The 21,017-nt window shown below is 37.3% G+C and overlaps 1 protein-coding gene across 3 annotated transcripts in view; it reads left to right on the top strand.

Annotated features, from left to right (window-relative positions):
• Diaph3 (diaphanous related formin 3) overlaps positions 1–21,017 on the top strand; it is a 482,159-nt gene that overhangs the window by 88,160 nt on the left and 372,982 nt on the right. The gene's annotated exons all lie outside the window — the stretch shown is intronic.

The raw sequence follows: 21,017 nt of genomic DNA, 5'->3' as shown, positions 1-21,017 counted from the left end.
CAACTTGGGGAAAAAAGGATTTAGTTCTCTTACCCTTATAGGTCAAAGTCCAGCTTTGAAAGAAGTTAAGGTTGAAACTTGAAGCAGGAAGCTGCCTCACTCTTTGGCTTGCTTACTCACAGGCTTGTTCTTATACAGTCCAGGATCACTTGTCTTAAACCATCCTACTAGGAGCAGGGCCCTTATGCATCAATTCATAATCAAGACAATTTTGCCATAGTAATGCCCACAGGCCAGTCTGATCTAGGCAATTCATCAAGCAAGGTATTTCAGATGACTCCAGGTTGTGTCAAGTTGATAGTGCAAGCTCACTAGTACACACACAAACACACATGAGTATGTGTGTACTCACATAGACATACATATACATATGAAAATTTAATATTGAATATGGTAAAGTGGTTCATCAGGTAAGCCTGATGGCCAGAGTTGGATCATGTAATGTATATTGTGGAAGGAAGAGACTGACTTCTGCAAACTGTCCTCTGATCTCTCTACATGTGTTCTGTGGATATCTCTCTCTCTCTCTCTCTCTCTCTCTCTCTCTCTCTCTCTCTCTCTCTCTCTCTCTCTCTCTCTCTCACACACACACACACACACACACACACACACACGCATCACTTAACAATGGGATCCTGAATTGTATTAATGTAGATAAAGCAAGCTGAGTATAAGTATGCATTTGTTTATGCATGTGTTTATCTTTCTCTTTTTTAACATTTAAATTTATTTTAAAATTTCATATATGTGTTTTGAGTTTACATTATTTCCTCTCCTCCTTCTTTCTCCTCCCCTTCCAGTGTTCTCCTACCCTGTTTTCTTTCAGATTTATGGTCTCTTTATTATTGTCATACCCCCCATGTATACAAACAGACAAATATGTAAATAGAACCTGCTGAGTTCTTTCAGTATTGCTCATATTTATATGTATTTAATGTATTTAGAGCTGAACACCTGAGTTGGATAATCAGGAGACTCATCCTTGGAGAAGACTGATTTTTTTTCTTAGTAGCTATTGCTTATCTGTAGTTTTTCTTCTAGGGATGAGACCTTTTGAGGTCTTCTCCCACCCATGCTGGCATGTCAGTTGGTGACCAGAGTGGCAGGATATTCCAAAAGGTGCATTAGTGTCACATACAGCCTGGGCTAACAAACAGCTACCCAAGTGGACACAACGCTTGCACAATAAGAGAGAATTCCTGCCTAGTATTTTAAGCTTATGCTACCATGTGGCTGGTGAAGCCATGGATCCTAGAAGAGAGCCTACTGCTGCTACTAATTTTCTCTTGACCGTGCCTGTTACTAGTTGCTTCAAGTTCCTGCCACTTTTGTTTACACATATACACACTAAACAAGTAGCTATAAAAACACTGTTAAGTCCTAGAAAGACTACTTACTTTTAGAGAACAAAATAATTCTGCCTCCCCCACTGAAATTCATGAAGCTTGTTAAAAGCCTGTCGAAAGTGAGTTTTCAAACATAACTTGACACAACTGAATAGAAATAAAAAAAATTCTGTTAGCAAGAAGAGAATAAAAAGTGGAGAGGTTGTGAAAGCTTCTGATGAGTGTGTAAGGCAGCAGAAACCCAGTAAAGGACAATAGGCAGCTACTTTGGGTATAGCAACACACATAGATACTGAATAGAGAATGAGCTGCAGTTTAAGGGAGAGGGACATGGACACATGGGCCAAGGCTGGTAAGATTAGGAGGTCCCTGGTAGTCATTTATAAGGATGGTTGTGGGTGTGGATGTTGAGGAAGAAAACTGAAGGGTATAGTGAGGAAAGCAGCTAATAGCTGTGTATGATGTTCGTCAGCTTTGTTGGTAAAAAAGAAAGATGAATCTTCCCAAAATTTCTTCCTACTTCATGTTTGAGACAGGTTCAGGGCTGTTTCATTTGCAAAAACGGTGAGGAATCATGGCTCCATAGTAAGCCCTATTGTGGCAAGTTCTCAGGTCTCTCTACAGAATCCTAGAGCTTTCAGGGATCTAGTGGAGACCAGTGGATTTTGTTGATGAGTGAGGTACGCATTGCGTGGAAAAGGGGGAAACAGAAACCAGGAACTTGATGTCAGCTGCTCCATGGCTGTGAACAGGTCAGAGCATTCCCACTCTGCAAAAAGACCCAGAAGTGATCCTGAGGTTTATGGCCAGAGAACAAACATAGAAACCAGTAAGTACATTCCAAAATTCAGGGTTAGCTCCCAGGTCCATAGCTTTGGCCTAATGTCTGTAAAAGTGAGGCGTACCACACCCTAAGGCATAAAGAGGTAAAATATTAGAAGTATAAATTTTAATGAAGTTTGGTTATGAAAAAGACACTTGTAAAAAGAAACTATATTGTCACTTTTGTTCTTAGGAATAATTTAAATGATGTTTTCAGTTATAGAAATTTAAAAAGCGTTGGCTGTTGTTCATTAAGAAATAATAGATTTCATTTTCTTTAAAATAACGGATGTAATGTTTAGTGATATTTTCTTTTATGGACATATATGGACTGGGAAGACAGACATAACTAATAAGAATGGCAAGTAGTTCACATGTTACAAATTTTTTTGTACTAGCATGGAAGTGACAGTCTATTCAAACTTCAAGTCGTTCAAGTGGTTACGCACATAGTACGCAGTTTGAGTGAAGTCTTCTTTTTAGCTTTGAATTTTTGTTTATTAAGAAAATTTTTTCATTCATTTTACACACCAATCAAAGATCCCTTCTTCCCTTCTCCCCCCCCCCCCAGCCTCCCCCCACAACCCAGGAGCCAGGTATTGGGGTGAATGCTGAATGATCATAGAAACAGAACAAGCCACATCCAACCTCACCTTGCCAATTCCTCAGCTGCTTTTGATTTCCTCAGACTGGAAGCGTCTGAGTCCTCATCCAAATGGATCTCAACTGAACTGCTTCTAAAAGCTAAAAGCTTAGAAAGACACTAATTCCTCATCCTCACTCCTTATATACCTTTCGGCTTCCTGTCATCACTTTCTGGGATTAAATGCGTGTGCCACCATGCTTGGCTGTTTCCAGTGTGGCTTTGAACTCACAGAGATCCAGATGGATCTCTGACTCCTGAATGTTAGGATTAAAGGTATGTGCTACCAGTGCCTAAACCTATGTGGCTGTTCTGTTTTCTGACCCACAAATAAGTTTATTGGGGTATACAATATATCAACCACATTTCCCCATTTTTTGTTTAAAATAAAAAAATTTATAACAAATATAAGAAAAAGTAATACAATAAGTGTATAACATACAGTCAAGAATTACATTAACGATGTCTAGTCCATTCACATTTGACAGATTCAGACACAAAAAACTCCATTATATACATTAACAATGTCCAGTCCATTAACATTTGAAAGATTCAGACAAAAAATGTTATTATCCTATTTAAAATAGGTAGTTCCTTTTTAAAAGTAGATTCAATAATCTAACTTTTTATTTTATATTCATAGTCTCTTTTTTTCTCAGTATATTCAAGTCTACCTTTTATCTTATCATTTCTGTATCTTCCCTTTTTAAAAAATATACCTTTTATTTTATTATTTTTATATTACATACAGTTTATGTGTTAAATTACAAATGAGAAAAGACAATGTGATGAAAAATATTTCTAATGATTTTGACAAAGAATTAGTACATAGACCTGCAGTAAGTTTGTGTTCATTGATTAGAAATGAGACTTCACAGCAAAAAAAGTCAATAGAAAAATGGGCTAAGGATCTGAAATGCTAATTTATGAATAAATCCAAATAAATACATGAAGATGTTCAGTTCCTGATATTCAAATTAAAGTCATGTTACACCCTCAACTCATCTTGGTATGAAAAGAATTGCATTCATAGCTGATGGAACTGTAAAGTCACATAGTATTTTTGAAAAGCTACTAACAAATAAAATGTATATGCTTTTTGACTTAAGTTCTTCTTGTGAGGCTTTCTAAAATGGACTAAAGTATGTGGTATGTTAAAAAGGAGGTTGTACTTGCTAAATAGTTTATAATTTTCCATAACTTGAAATATTGTGTCTAGAGTAAAAGAACTGGAATACTATCAGATATTCTGAAGCACTTCCAAGAGGTGTAAAATTATTGAGGGAAGTATGATACAGAAAATTAAAAGATGTTTCACTTGAGGAACTTTTCATGTGTATTTGTATGTGTGTATACATATATTGGAAATGTATCATAGCCTTGCCATCAAAATATAAAAGTGCATTGATCATGTTGTACTTGAGTAACTGTATGTTGTAATAGGAAATAGATAAACTAATGGAGGATTTCATTACTATGTCTTAGTAAAAAGCATGTCTTGATATGAATAAAGAAAGATATTAAGAGTTGGAAGTATTGCTTGGACAAGCAAATGAAAAGAACAAGTTTGGTTCTTTTCAGAAGCAAATTTATTATTAAGATTTTGTATTAAAATTATTATATAAACTGCTATATTTTCAGTTTCACTCTAGAAAGCACTGTTGGCACTAACCTTGGTTATTTTTGTAATTTCTCATACTAGCTATTTATACATCTGTACCTGGCCTTAATTAAATATTGGTTTGAAAAGAGAAGTTTATGCTTATTCTACAAACATATCAGGCATACTCTGCTAACAGTTATCTGTACTGGAAGATGCCAATAAAAAAACAGGTTTTGAATATGAAAATAGCCTTTTAGGATACCTTTGAGGATATTAATTATATCCATGCAGTAAGCATATTATCTTTCATCAGAAAGCTATTAAATTATTCATTTTGTTATGTTTTGGTAAGCTTTATACTCAATATGGAAATATGCATCAAGTAAGCCATGATTGAGCAAGTCAGATTAAATATAAAATGTCAGTTGAAGATTAAAGAGACAAGTCAGTATCAGTCTGATTTTAGATGGGTTGAAATTCATATTGGCTCATGTTATTCTCATTTCTAAGATTTCATCCCTGACAGGGACAGTAGTTTTGGTTATGTTTTCCAAGGCAACCTGAACGGTATGAATATGAGTACAGTATGTGTCAGACACAAAAGCCCGCCCACCACAATGTCTTTTTCTCGCTTAGTGACCTTGTATTGGTGGCTGGTATTGTGATGGACCAGTAGAGAATATTTGCATTCTCACTACCAATTAGTTATCCATTCTCTGGAGGTGATTCCTAAAAGTTTACCAGCAACATCATCTCATTTAATTATGAATCAGGGTTAAAATTAATTAGAAAATGGTTTTCAATTCCAACATTTAATTTTGATTCATCAGTTTAAGTAAAAAATACTTGCAGCACATGAGATACTTATTTTTTTTTACATTTAAAATTTTATTTATAAAATATAATTTAGTCATTGATTACCTGTCTTGTCATTAGTATCAACGACAGAATAATCTAGTTGCCTTTTGAAACAAATGGCTTATTGCTCATGGTACATACACATATGTAGCAATGACCTTTTAAAGTTTATGTTTTAAAGTTGGGCTGGAGAGAATGCTCAGCAGTTAAGAGCACTGGCTGCTAACCAGAGAATCTGGTTTGGTTCCCAGCACTCACTTAGCATCTCACTGACAATTATCAGTAACTTCATTTCTAGGATATCCAATACCCTCTGGCTTCTGTGGGCACCAGGCATACATGTGGTGCACAGATATACATACAGGAAAAGCAATCATATACATAAAATTAAAAGTATTAAATTTGTGTGATCTCTGAATTTTCTTGGTATGTTTTATGAAGAATAAAGCATTAATTTTGTAAATATCTAATGCATAATTTATACATGATAATAATTGTTCACTTTGAAATACATCATTTGGAGCAATGTTTTAAATGATAACTTTAATTTTAGTGACCACTATAGATCTTCTTTTTGGTTGTCTGTTGACCAATTAGAAACATAATTATCCTTCCTCCTCTGTGTATACCTGAATTCATGTTGTTCTTTGTGTACTTTTGTAGTGTATCACTTTGGTTGCTAAGAGCATTGATGTTTTTCTCTTCCTGTTAATTTAGTTGGTGATTTAGCATTTAATAACACTGCCTACAAAGGTAGCCTGTTTAGAGAAACTGCTCTAGGAATTAATGAAAATCGCTTTTCATTCAAATCTGGAGATGAAGAGAATACCTTAGCTGTGGATACAGGACAAGTGTCTGTGTCGTCAGTTTTGGTTGGTGTCAGGTTTACCATCACTGTTTTAGATTCTCCTTAGTACTCTAGCACCTGAGTAGTTGACATTTTCTTTTCTTCTACTTAAGTGCATCTCCTTGTTTCTCCACATGGGTCATCAGGAGATGTGCTTGTTTGACTTCAGATGTCAAGGTTTAGGAGGTACAGTCAATGGATGCAGAATCAGTGCCCTGCCTATTAGTGAAAACAGTATACCATAGGAATATGTCTCCTAAGCATTTGGGAAACTCACCAGAAATTCTGCTTGTTTCTTCTGTAGTTTTCAACATGTAGAATACATTATATGCAGCAAATGCATCTTGACCAAATGAGTACAATTCATGGTTTAGACCAACAGTCCTTACATGGTTATTGTCAAGGTGGGACTTTCAACATTCTTTTAAATAATTATAAGTTCTGCTGGAATTCATAAATTAGCATTTAACTGGGATTTTTATGTCTGGTAGAATTAATTAAAGTGGGAATTGGAGGTTAAACTTGTTGTGAGAATTAGAAATATCGGTTGGAAGGTGATAAACCAGGTGTAGGGGTACATCACTGTGATCCCAGAACTCCTGAGGCTGAGGCAGGTGGATTGTTTTGAGCTTGAGGAAAGCCAGTGATACATAACAATTGTCTCAAAAAGCCGGAGAGAGAAGGAGAAGGGAAAGGAGACAGAAGTGTTGAAGGACAGGTAGGATTAGAGCATGTGGAGTGTTTGTGTGAGCCCCTCTCATTAAGATGTGTACACAGAGTGTACATGTGCTATATTTATATGGATGAAAATTTGTTCCTTTTGTCTAGCGTGAAGCACCCATTAAGCGTGAAATTAGTTGGAAAGGAATGCTTTTAGTAAATCTTGAGTTTTAAAATAATCCACAACTAAATAATTTTGAGATTGTTTGCAAAATGCTCTTTTGTGTCTGCCTACTAACAGGAGAGATAATTTTGCCTATATTTTTGTTTTTTTATGGATTAAAAAATAAATTTGAGACAGCCACTAGACAGACATAGAGGCCAGAAAATGGTGGCACACACACCTTTAATCCTATCACTTAGGAGGCAGAGATCCATCTGGATCTCTGTGAGTTCAAGGCCACACTGGAAACAGCAAGGCATGGCGACACACACCTTTAATCCTAGGAAATGATAGCAGGAAGTAGAAAGGTATATAAGGCATGAGGACCAGGAACTAGAGGCTGTTAAGCTTTTAGGCTTTTAGCAGCAGTTCAGTTGAGATCCATTTGGATAAGGACTCAGAGGCTTCCAGTTTGAGGAAACAAGATCAGCTGAAGAGTTGGCGAGGTGAGGTTGGATGTGGCTTGTTCTGTTTCTCTGACCTTTCAGATTTCACCCCAATATCTGCCTCTGCATTTTTTATTTAATAAGATTGTTTAAAAATTTGTCTACACAAGCAAAATATCCATTTACATAAAATAAAAATAAGTAAATATTGATAAAACAACCCAGTCTAAATAGTCCCTGAGGAACAATACCCTAGATTGTCTTCTGCCCTCCACAGGAGGTTTACATGTGCTTATACACCCACAGGTACACTTGGAGACACAGACACAAGCATTCACACAAGAGACCTAGTTTTGAACTGTGTCTCATAGGAAAGTATTCACTACCTTTTTTTCTTTCTGTAGTATTATAATAGTCCCACCTCAAGGCCTTTGCCTAACGTGGCAATAATTTGTGTTTCATCCTTTTTACTTTCAGAAGACTAGATTCATATCCAGCCTGTCATACTTTGTAACCACTGGATATCCTTTCTTACTCAATAACATCTCGTTGACAGACTTCCATTCATTGTTGAATCTAGTGTTTAGTATAATGGTACATGGCAGGTATAGGTACATTTTTATTGGTTCTTTAGACAGATAATTGGGTTTTATAGATCACCTTAGAAATGATCAACTTAAAAAGTTGTTAGAATTCTATTAATATTTAATTATCACTTTTGTTAGTGTTCTTAGACAAAGTATAGCAGATTACTAAATTTATGTCAATTAACCTTTCATTTATTTAAGGATTGTTCATGTAGTATCAGTTTGATATTTTTAAAAGATATGTATGTATGTATATATATGTATGTATGTATGTATGTATGTATGTATGTATCTATCTATCTATCTATCTATCTATCTATCTATCTATCTATCTATCTATCTATCTATCTATCTATCTCTATCTAGTCAGGGTTTCTCTGTAGCTCTGGCTGTTCTGGAAATCACTCTGTAGACCATGCTGGCCTTGAACTCAGAGATCTGCCTGCCAAGTACTGGGATTAAAGGGGTGCACCACCACCACCCGAGCAGTGTCTGTTCATAATAGCATAATAGCTGCAAATTTCTGCCTTTTGTCTATCACTTTGGTTTTGAATGACTATGAGAACGACACACTATTGCTGGCTCTAACTGCTTCTGCTTTGGATATTTCAGTATTTCCAGCTTCTTTCTACATCCTGTAGACCGTGGGCCCAGCCTTCCTTCTTGGATTTGATTTATAACTGCTTACTGTGATGGCACTAGAAGTATGCTCCAAATGTCCTTCAGGTCTGCAGCTGCCAGTACTCGGTCACGGCCAAACAGCTTTCTTACCCAGAGGAGATCTGACTTCTCAGTCCATAACTGGTCATGATGGAATGTGATCCAACGATTGCCTTTCTCTCCTTTATGTATCCTCTTGCATTCAACCATTATTTCTGTTACATAAAGAGTAATCTAGAAAGTGTGTAAAATTTTGTAGTTGTTACCCCCCCCTTTTACTTTATTTTTTAAATGTGTATGGATATGCCCACATGCATGTCTATGCACCACTTGCAAGCATTGTCTCTGAAGGCCAGAGCAGGGGTGGATCCCTCACACTGGAATTACAGATGGTTGGGAGCTTCTGTGTGGTTGCTGGGAGTCAAACTTAGGTCCTCTGAAAGAGCAGTCCCTGCTCTTAATCACCGAGCCATCACTTCATCCGCTGCACTTGGCTTTCACGAACATGCTTACTCATAGGAACAGATTAGATTTCTAGAGTGCTGTGTACGAACAGGAGTCAGGTGGTTTCCTCTTAAATCATGAAAAAGAAAGGGAGACTTCAACTGTCAATGTTACCAGTGACATTTGTAAGTACAGCTTAGAATCATGGAGGCAAATAATTGCACAATTACCTGGAGGAACTGAAAGCAAATTGCCTGATTTTGAAGACTGGAACATCTGGTGTTTTCTCAGCCCCCATCCCCTTTTAGTAAATGCCCAAAGAAGTTTTGTTGTGCTTTTCTTTTTATATAAACATAATCAACATAATAAAGAAGATAATGAACCAATGACTAAGAGCTTCACTGTGTTATTCTATCTGCTCAGATGTGCCAAGCAGATCTTTAGCCTTCATTGAACCCTCAAATAGAGGCTGGCAAATTAGAGCATCCATGTTTATTTAATCAGCTCCTCCCCCCATCTTCGGGCTCTTTTTAAGCCTTTTAATCGAAGTTTGTTGCTCAGCTGAAACTAAGTATTTTTCAGTTCTGAAGAGGGTGACTGGGAAGCAAGTGGCCTATGTGGTGCCATGTAAATTTGCCTTTTGTTGTTCACCCAGGAAACACATGCTATTCCATATTAACTTTGAAATGATGTAACCCAGAACTAAAGTTTTAGGAATAGTGTGTTTTAAAAGTTGCCATTGTAGAAATAGTACAAAACCTAGAGAAGTTTTTAAATTTTAAAATGACTTTCAATATTCAGTTTATATTCATGTTGCAAAATTCACAAATAATCATACTGCTCGATGAGCTGTTTCTGAGTAAACATACCATGCCATCAGTATTTCAGGTGGGAACACAGATGCCTGTATGTCTCTTCCCTTTCTCTTCCTCTGGACAGCTTCTAAGATTGCAGATTGGGCTATCATCCCCAATTTTAAATCTTTTCAAATACATTTTTCCGTTGTGTTAAAATTCATACAGCACAGTAGTCATCACTGTAAAGCACACCATTCAGTGGCACTCAGCATCTTTGTCGTGTCATCCTGCTGTCACCCCTGACAAGGTCTAGAACATTTTTATTTACCTAAGAAGAGTGACCACGCCCTCCAAACAGTAGTTTCCCTCTTTTTCTCACAGAAACCACTCCAGATGATTCTTCTATAACCCTGTTGTCCCTTTCTTACTATCTTGCCCTTGATCTCTTAGGGTCATCTTGTATTGTTGGAAGAGCTGTTTCTCAAAGTAGCACAGATTCCTTTTATTGGAGAGTGGTATTGAAAAATATAACCTGTGTGTTTTGTCTTAATGTTATGTCCTTACATGTAGACCTTTTCAAGCTGAGCTTACAAATATGTGTGTGTTTGTCTTTGAAAATAATGAGATGCACATATACACAAATGGACAGGCATCTTATGGTATCTGTGCAGGGTACTGGGACTGGTATGCTCTTGAGTTCCAAAATGTGGGTGCTTAAATCAATTGTGTAAAATGGTGTAATGTTTGCAAATGACCTGTTTGCATGCACCCATATTCTGTAATTTTTAAAAATTGGTTACTAATCAGTAACATATTGATGAGTTCCAATCACTTGTGTATTACATATGTTACCAAAGAATAATGTTATTGGTTGTTTTTTTTATCATTTAAGAAATAATAACAAGAAAAAAGTCTGTTCATGTTCAGTCCAGAGGCAAACACTTGATAGGCTGTTGGTAGAATTTATGTATGCATGGAGTGAGGATTTGGATTGATGAATGTATATCTGTGTATGGAAAACTCATGTATGTATGCACACATTTTTATGTTTTTATTTCTCTTTGCATATGTACCTCTAACTCTACTCCCTCCTCTCCTTTCTCTACACACACACACACACACACACACACACACACACACACACACACACACGCACGCGTCCACTCCTGAAACCACTGACAGACACAGAGAGAACCATAAATTCTCACTGATGATTTGCAGTCTAATACTGTTGGAGTCATTGTATCTGTCAATATTTTAATACACTAACTTTTTTATCTGACACGAAGTCCCTTCAGTTTGGATTCACTTCATTTCAAGATTTCTTTCCATCATTCTAAATTTTCATTCTTTCTATTGCTTATTCCTTTTTATGGCTTTTTTTTTTTTACAATTGAACAATTCTATGTATTTTTTATTCTTCTGCTAACTAGTATATATTTTTTTTATATTTACTTATTTAAAAAAGTTTCCTCACTAGTTGAGAAATTATTTTAAATATTCTCTAAAACAAACAAAAACAAGTGTAAGAGCTTGCAAGATGGCTCAACAGTTAAGGGCACTTGCCCCCTTGCACAGTGACCTTATTTTAATCCTCCTAACTCACAGGGTGGAAGGAGAGAAGTTACTCCTGCAGTTTTCCTCTGGCCTCCCCCCACATGCATACACACTTATGTATGTATTTATGTTAAGAAATGAGTGGGGCTTGGGGAGAAGGCTCAGCATGCAAGGCACTGCCCATGCATTTGTGAAGATCAGGAAAGGTACTTGCATCCCCAACATCCAGATAAAAGCTAGGTAGGCATGGCAGCACACTGGTAATTCTGTGCTAGTGCACAGAGACAGAGTCAGAATGCCCCTGATGTTGACTGTGCTAGTGCACAGAGACAGAGTCAGAATGCCCCTGATGTTGACTGTGCTAGTGCACAGAGACAGAGTCAGAGTGCCCCCGATGTTGACTGTGCTAGTGCACAGAGACAGAGTCAGAATGCCCCCGATGTTGACTGCCTAGGTTGAGTATTGGAATCAGCGCCTTACATTGGGTAAGAGACCCTTTCTCAGGTTGAAGATGGAAAGCAGTCAAGGGAGATGCTGCTGTTGATCTTAGCTTTAGCGTGCACATACATGTATGTGCACTCTACCAGATTCATGTGAACAGCCAAACACATGCGCACACATCAAGACACATACACATGTAGGCAAAGAAAGGGGAAGAAGTAAAGTGTATTATTAAAGGCAATGGCCAATGTAGGAAAGCAAGTAGAATTGATATTATCCTGTCAGTACTGATAGATAATATATAAATTGTGTTGAATTTTTAAAATTTGTTTCAAATTAATATATATTTGTCTAAAATTAGTAATGGTTTCTTAAGCCTTAACATTTTTCTTTGTAGGGTATGTAGAAACAAAAAGACCTTTTTTTTATTATGTTGTCTTTATAACTTTTAAGTGGTAATTTTAAACTTTTAGCATATGCTATTTTTTTTTTTTTTTGGTTTTTCGAGATAGGGTTTCTCTGCGTAGCTTTGCGCCTTTCCTGGAGCTCACTTGGTAGCCCAGGCTGGCCTCGAACTCACAGAGATCCACCTGGCTCTGCCTCCCGAGTGCTGGGATTAAAGGCGTGCGCCACCACCGCCCGGCCAAGCATATGCTATTTTTAAAGATTTATTTATTTTTCATTTGCAAATATGATTTATTATTCATTTCTCTTATTTTCCACTATCTTTCAATGAAAACATGTTTTACAATCTGAAAAGACAATATTTTACTGATTTAATGTTTCACCTAGTCTTATTTGAGTATCAATGAGACAGCTCTGTTAGAAATGTCTGTGTTGTGCAAGGCTATACCTCATCTTGATCACCATAGGAAGATGGACAAACGTAGAGCCTACAAAGTTGTCTTCTATTCTCCACATTTCTGTCATGGCCTAAAAAGCCATAGCCACATTAAATACTTCATTTGTGTATCCAAAGAGACATTTTTGTCTATCTGGAAGAGATTTAATAATTTCAGTTAATCAGTAATCAACTGTATATTTCACACTATAACTTGATATGCTATGGATGTGTATATTATTTGAAGTTCCATACATCTTTATGTCCTTATCAGTTATCCATTTGGCACTTCATCTTGAAATATTGTCTTCTAAGGGAATTATCCAGAGATGCCTGATAATGTAAGAGCAGTGAGATTTACTTTAAAAATTCTTCTTTTATCTATTTGTGTAAAGATTTATTTTAACTGATTTAAATTATGTGTAGTGTGCACTAATGTGCATCAGTACATCATGTGTACATGAGTGCAGCTGTCTGTTGTGAGCCACCTCGTGTGGGTGCTGGAACTGAACTCAGGTTATCTGTACTCTTAACTTCTGAGCCACCTCTCCAGCCTGAGCATATGCTGTTTGAGTGTACAGGTAGACAGCTTTCCAGAATTATAGACAGGGTTTTTGTATCTAATGATGCTCATTAAATGTTTAATTTTAAAAGTAGACCTTTAAGGGGATTCTTGTGAAGTGTAGTTTGGTTGGTCAGCGAACCTGTCTCTAGTATTTCTCAGCTTTCATGCTTGTGGTTTGAGTCTGTATAACATCATTTGAGGTTAACAGATTTTATTGGTCCCACAAATTGATTTGAGTTTTAGATGTTTCAAAAATGAGTAATTCATTTCACAGTGACAGCTTAGTGTTTCTGATGGCCAGTGACATTAGACACTGTTGAAGTCATTTAAAAATTCAAGAGAATTGTTGCAACACATTTGAATAGTAGTTAGGTTGTAATTTTCCTCTTGCCAACAATGTCCTTGCTACCCTTGCTGTTAACTGTGGTGATTCTTCAAAAATTCTTGTTTTCATTTTTTTTCTCCATCTTGTTTCTCACAAAGCTCATTACTTGGATAGGTACCAGGAATTAAGAGAGTGTAAGACTGAAGGAACGTACATAGCTAATTTATGTTACGGACTTAAAAGTCGCAGAGGTAGGTAGATACATACACTTATATAGGACACTGAAGGATTTGACATTACAAGTATTCTACTGATATTGATGGCCATTTTCTGGTTTTTTTTTTTTTTCAGTTTAACTGCTTTGAATTACAAGGTAAATGGCAAAGAGAGTTCTATTCTAATAACTAACTTCACCTCAGCCTATTTTACTGTTCACCCAAATTTTGATTTTGATAATCTCTAGTGGCTATGTGTTTTGGCTACTTAATTTTAGAAGTTGGCATTCTCTTTTTTTAATTTTTTTTTTTTTTTGAGACAGAGTTTCTCACTGTTTTGGTGCCTGTCCTGGATTTCACTCTGTAGACCAGGCTAGCCTCGAACTCACAGAGATCCACCTGGCTCTGCCTCCCGAGTGCTAGGATTAAAGGCGTGCGCCACCACTGCCCGGCAAAGTTGGCACTCTTTATAGACTTGAGGACAATTAAAAAACTGAGGTATTCGTTACAATAGAGGATGCTACATGATGAATTTTAGTTATTTTCTCTGAGGATTGAAAGATGTTTTAGTGAGAATATGAGTGAGCAGCAATTGTGGAAGTATTTATGGACATGTAATATCTCAGGACATTTAGACAAACAGTCATTTTAGAAGCTATCATACTGGGCAGTATTAGTTACACAGAGGTCAGGGATGACTCCTTGCTGGCATTTCCAGGTGTCATTTTCCTGAAGAGTTTGTATATATCTAGACCATGTATATTACTTTGATTATTTTTAAAATAAAGTCAAACATTAAGTGATAGCTTCTTCAAAGCTGTAGAAATCACTCAGTTGTTTGTCAAAGATAGTAGACTACCTCATCAGTACTCTCCACTGGTAACTAACTGTATACGTCTGTTTTGTCATAGACATGGTATTCTGACTTATTATACAAAGAAATAATCTAGGCTAGTGAATTTGCCTTAAAGCTGAGCGAAGATGAAAGGAGGGATGTCCTCAGGCAGGAACAAAAGAAGCTGGTCAAGACAGGTCAGAGGAAATGGCTACTATTACCTTTAATAGTCACTTAGCTAAAGAGACACTGCTTTGGCTTAGACAAATAGGAATGGGACAAGTATGCATAAAGGTATGCTCAGTACCTTTCATGCCCTTGAATATACTTAATAAAGAATATGACAGTATAATCTTTGTACTTTTCCCCATCTGCATTTGATATTTTAGAATACATTTTTCCAAGGGATTAAAAAAGATTTAAAAATTATGTGGGATAAATATCCTTCTAATTTTTGTGATGTCAGGCAGACATCCTTATCTCACTAATGTGTTTTGATACCACAGGGGATAAAGCTTTCTAAGTATTTTCATCTTCATGGCTAATGGATTTCAAGATATGCAGCGGCAAGCGTCCTTCCCATGCTCCCTCTACCCTCTACTTCCTTTGAAGTTAGGTAAAATAAAAGGAACAGAAGACCTGTGTTGAAAAGGAGTGTTTCTGTTTCTTCACACGTTTTTTTCTCCTCTCAACTTCATTTCTTTTATACTTTTATTTTGGTAGGGAACATTTTAAAACTTATTATTCTAATTAGTTGATTTACTTCCTGTCCTTAAACTGATGTTTCATTCTAAGTAAGCATTTGTTTCAGGATATATTATATAAAATATGGATATCTCCTATATGCTTGATTTTCCGTTCTGTTCTGATTGTAATTCTTCCTCTACATTAACTTGCATTTTATTGTAACCACATGCATTCACTGAATGCAGTCGTCTTACAAAGGACTTGTCAATTAGTCAGAATGAACTGCTGCCTCAGTAATTTGTGTGACACAGGATGTTTTCATTTACCCATAGTCCTCCTTATTTCTACAAGATTTGAATACTTAGCTCATTGATTTTTTCCTTCCTGTAACTACCAGTACCATTGTTTTTAATGACTTCCCACGGAGATGATCCATCCAACATTTCACTTTGTTATCCCAATGATCTTGGAACTGATATGTACATAAAAAAATGAGCCTTTTATTCTATTTTGAGAAAAACTTCCTGAGATTTTGGTGGTAGTTATAGTGAATATATTTATTATTCTTGGGAAAATGTCTTCCTTAGTGGATTTCTTTTGTCTCTTTTTAAAAAACTTTTTATTTATTCTTTGTGCCTTTCACATCATGCATCTTGATCTCATTTATTTTCCGTCCATTTCTGTCCTCTGTCCTTGCAACATTTCCCTCCCTCAATAAAATAAAATTTAAGAGAAAAAAAGAAAAAAAGGAAAAAAAAAAAAGGAAAAATCTTGTCGAAGAAGCTGTAGTGTGACACAGTGAGTCATGTAATATACTCCTTTGTCCATATAGCTTTCCTTGCAAGTGTTCATTGCAAAGTCATTGGTCTGGTTCCAGGTTTCTGTTTTTTGCTACACATTGATACTGGGCCCTCACTGAGACTCTTCTTGGGTGTCCTGTTGTTGCCCTGTGTCATGGAGATTGTGTAGCTTTGGGTCTGCAGGACCAGCCCCTTTATGTGCTCCCACAGATAATAGGTGGGGTGGATGTTGGGGTGGGCCAACTCCTAAACCTGGTTCTGGGCCTGCCCACCAGCTCTCCCCTGTCCTCATCACCAGGGTGAGTTCTCCAGTATTGTCCTGGCTAGTTCACACCTAGCAGCAATGAGAAAGGGGCGGGGCCAGTTCTCCTGTTTTCAAGCCCTCAGGGTTGGCACTCCCCTACCTGGACCATCAGGGCCAGCTCTATTGTGTTGCCCAGATGAGGTGAAGGACCCTCTCTCCTAAGTGCTTCAGCTGGTGAGAGGCAGGACTAGTTCTCTCTAGTGTTGCAGCCAGTGAGGGATGGGGCCAATTCTGTATAGCCCTATCCTCTCAGCCTTTGGTGATATCAGGAGCCAGGGACATCTCCAGAGACCACGGCTGCATCAGAACCATGAACTCAGACATGGGCCCCAGTAGTAGCTCAGGCTTAGGCATGATCATGCCCTGGGTGGCAATCAAGCCACTTGCCTCAGCCCGATCCTCATCTCTTTCACCTCTTCAGATATGCCTCTGTCCATAGGACATGAACCATTCTGTCTCTCTCTCCAGTACCACACCATACATTTGCTCTCCATAGTTGTGCCTGCCTGGCACTGCAAGGCGAGGTGTGGGCCAGGGTTTTCTCTGTGTAGCCCGTTCGAGCTGCATAGTGTGGGGTGGATGTGCTGTTCAGTGGATTTCTTAAGGAAACTGAATCTATGTGACATCCAAAGTACCACTTACCCCCCATTCCCAAATGGCAGTGCTGGTTGTAATGTATGTCCTAAATGTCTCAACAGAAGGACTTTGGCCTGGTAAGAAGAGAGATTATTATTGGGAAAACAGAAAGTGGGTTTCTGTTACCCGGGAGCTTCCCTTGATCTGCTCCAAGGGCTGAGTACTTTGGGCATTGGCGTCCAGTTTCTGGTCAATTTGAACAGCCTTTAGCAGTTCAAAGAATGCACCCTACTGTCATATGAAATGTGCTTGCTTGTCTGCCATTTTGCTCCTCTCTTTGCATCCCCCTTCCCAGATAGCCTTGGCAGTTTGAACCCCAATGAACCTTTCTTTCTGTCCATGGAGTAGTCTAGTTCAGTGGTTTCACTGTGCCCTTGCTTATATGTGACATCTAGGAATATACTGTTACATCTATATTTAGGTTGCCCTCAATTTCTCGCCACTGTTTTGTATGTTTTAGATCTTTTCTTTTATTTGTTATTTTTTCTTGTTACTTTGCCTTTTGATGCCTTTATAATGTTGCAAAATTATTTTAAGATGTCCTCTTTCAATGTTTTTGCAGCGTTTAGAAATACTCATTTTAATGTGTTGAGCTTTGATTATGATGCTGCTAAATTCATGTAGGTGATTTGAATAGGATTTTACTTCTTTTCCATCTGTGTATGAATTATTATTCCTGCTCAATTAATTAGCTAGAGCCTCTGTTGCCATGATGAGTAGTAGTGAATGGTAAGAGGAGACATGCTTCTGTTGTTCCCAGCTTCAAGCAAGAAGCCTTCAGTGTGATTACTATGGAACAGATAGTAACTGGAATACTTTATGAATATGGACAAACAAGGTCTATTCAATGTTGTTAAAGTGGACTAACATCTTATCTTTATCTTTGGATGTCTGAACACTTACTTTTAGTGATTCTCATGAAAAATTCCATAGAACATGGATTGGATTCATTTTGTTCTTTATCCAGAATGGCATCTTTTGGTTCCTATGAGTTGACTTATTGATTCTGTCAGAATCATGATATTTACTAATAAAGCTTGAACTCTATGGATATATCTTTGCTACAAGTATTGGCCTGGTAACATGTACTGCAAATGAAAAGTTCATGATATCAAAAAGTCATAAGCAGCCTGTAAACCAAGAGATGGATGTTAGGAAAGAAATGTGTTAGTGGTCTGAGGGCAAGAGGAAACATAGTCTGTGGACCTATGTATTTATATTGGAAAGTATTTCTAAAATATTTTCCAGTTATAAAAGAAGCCTGTAATGACTACAGTCTTTTGTAATTAAAGTGCACGTCTTGAATAAAAAGTACATAAATATTCTTTACTAGTGTATATATGATAGCAAATACTTGAATTAGAAATAACTGATTAGTGATAGTCATTGAGGTACCTTCCTCCCTTTTGCTTTTCTGTTTTCTAAGTTTTCTGTATTAAACAAGACAATATTTTGGTAACTAAAAAAATGTAAGTGTCGCATTAAATGAATTATTTTTAATGCTATGTAATGCTATCAGTGGCTGAAGTAAGGTTTGGTGCTCATGTTTGTTACTATTTCAGTTGCCTTATTAGCTTTATTGTGTCACTTTTAATTCTTTGAGATTTGGAGTCTGACTTTGTCTTTAAATATCCACTTGGATATCACCATGAATAAAAACACTGTGTCCCTAATACTGGCTTGTTTTGCATTGCTAGTTCTGCTTTTTTGAATAATGTTTTGGCAATTAATAAAGCAAAAGAAATGAACAAAAGAAGGACTAGATTTTTAATCTGATTTTGAACAGGTTTAACTCCTTTTCTTTGTACATCTAATCTCTTAAGTAGGTATAATTTAAGAGCTTTCTTAATTGTTACCTTGGTATCTTCTTCACTTCCCAATCGGAACCCATGCCTACCTTCTGCACAGTCTCTGCTTTTGATCTTGGGTTATATGTCCCTGTGAGTTCTGTGGCCTGTGAATCATTCAACCCTTTATGTCACTTAAAAAAATACCTGCCAGCTTAGCTGTCTTGTTTCCTCAGATGTTAATCCAACCAGGCATGGCAGAAGCCTTTGAATTCCTACCCGTGAGGCTTTCATTGACCACTGTGTTTAAAATTGTATGTCTTATACTATGCTTATTTCTGCCTTTAAAAAATTTTTCTCACTAATAAACTTACTATTTATAATATAGTGCGTGCGTGCGTGCGTGCGTGCATGCGTGCGTGCGTGTGTGTGTGTGTGTGTGTGTGTGTGTGTGTGTGTCTGTGTGTGTATTTAATGCTACTGGAGGTTGTACCCAAATGTTTGTTAGGCTTCTCACCAGTTAAAACTGTACTGATATATGCTCGCATTTAGTAGGCATTTAATGTTTTTCAAATAATCAAGGAATTCTACCTCTTCTCACCCCATAGTTTATATACACTAGTTCCTTCCAAAAATCTCCTTTGGAAAATTAAGAGTATAGTGGGACTCTACCAATTTATTGTCTGTCTTTTATTATCAACTGAATGGATCTTTTTTATTCCTTTTGTATACGTTTGTGTTTTGTGTTTTTTCCTGAAAGTGTCCCTGTGGTGGTGGTGGTGGTGGTGGTGGTGGTGGTGGTGGTGGTGGTGGTGGTGGTGTGTGTGTGTGTGTGTGTGTGTGTGTGTGCACATGCATAGAAAGGGACTGTTGGTGGGGAAGAGTAAGCAAGATCTTAAGGGAGGGGTATAGTGGAACACTAGTGGTAAGGATGGGAACAGGGAATAAGGCAGTAGGAGGTTGGGGACGGATAACTAACATTAAGGATGTTTGATAAAGCAAATTGGAATCGTGTTTATAAGCTCCATATGTACACACACACACATGTAGTTTTTCACCTAAAAGTTTCATTGCAATTACCCTGCACAGGGGTTTATAATCACTCTGGAAGCTATAGGTTTGCCAAATTCAAAACCCATTGCCAGCCAGGTGTGGGAAGTTCCTGTTGACTTGTTGGTTAGAGATTGTTGTAGAATATTATTTTAAGGTGTGTTACTTTGCCTGTCTAAAACACCTAACTGGTCTAATGAAGAACTAAACGGCCAATAGCAAGGCAGGGGAGAGAGATTGACAGGGCTGGCAGGCAGAGAGAGTATATAGGGGAAATCTGGGATGGGGAGGAAGAGACGAGATGGAGGGGTGAAGTAGAAGAGCCAGAGAAGAAGGAGGAATCCAGGGGCTAACCACCCAGCTACACAGCAATCCATGGAGTAAGAATAAGATTTACCGAAGTAAGAGAACGGGAAAAACCCAGAGGCAAAAGTTAGATGGGATAATTTAAGTTAAGAAACAAGCTAAGCTAAGGCTGGACATTTGTAAGTAAGAATAAGCCTGTGTGTGTGATTTATTTAGTAGTTGCGTGGCGAGCTTCCCCCAAAAGAGAAAAAAACAACAGGAGACGTCCTGAGATCCCCAAAGCAATGCAGGCTGTTCACCTTTGCTCTTGGTTGCCCACCGGAGCTCAATGGTAGATATCTGCTGGTTCAGTATTTACCTCATTCCTTCCCTACATCTCCTGTTCCTTACTTGGCTTTCCTTATCTGCCAGACCAGGTTAGGCATTTGTACTTTGAGGGCCTGATCTCTGTGCAGAAATTAGACTGCACCGAAATCAGTCCTTTGTGCTCCTTTTCGTCTCAACTGAAGTTTTAATAGTGTGCTTGTCGCCATTGCCTACGATTACATTTCCAATGGCAACTGAATGAAACAATGGCTAAAAGCTCTTTTTGTATTGCTCAGAGTGCTTGTTTAATAAGTTCATTTTTATTGAGTTTTAATATTTGAATATGCCTAAATATTACTTTACTTTATTATTTTTCTAGTAGTATATACTTAAGCAACCATTTTCATTTTCAACATTCAGTGTACTTTTTAATATCATTTGTGAATAAAAATTAATTATGAATTTATAGATTTTTAGTTATAACAT

The sequence above is a fragment of the Peromyscus maniculatus genome, chromosome 9, assembly GCF_049852395.1.
Source record: "Peromyscus maniculatus bairdii isolate BWxNUB_F1_BW_parent chromosome 9, HU_Pman_BW_mat_3.1, whole genome shotgun sequence".
In the NCBI taxonomy this organism is placed as follows: domain Eukaryota; kingdom Metazoa; phylum Chordata; class Mammalia; order Rodentia; family Cricetidae; genus Peromyscus; species Peromyscus maniculatus.
Note: the sequence above shows the minus strand (reverse complement) of the source record. Positions and strands in the feature narration are given on the sequence as shown.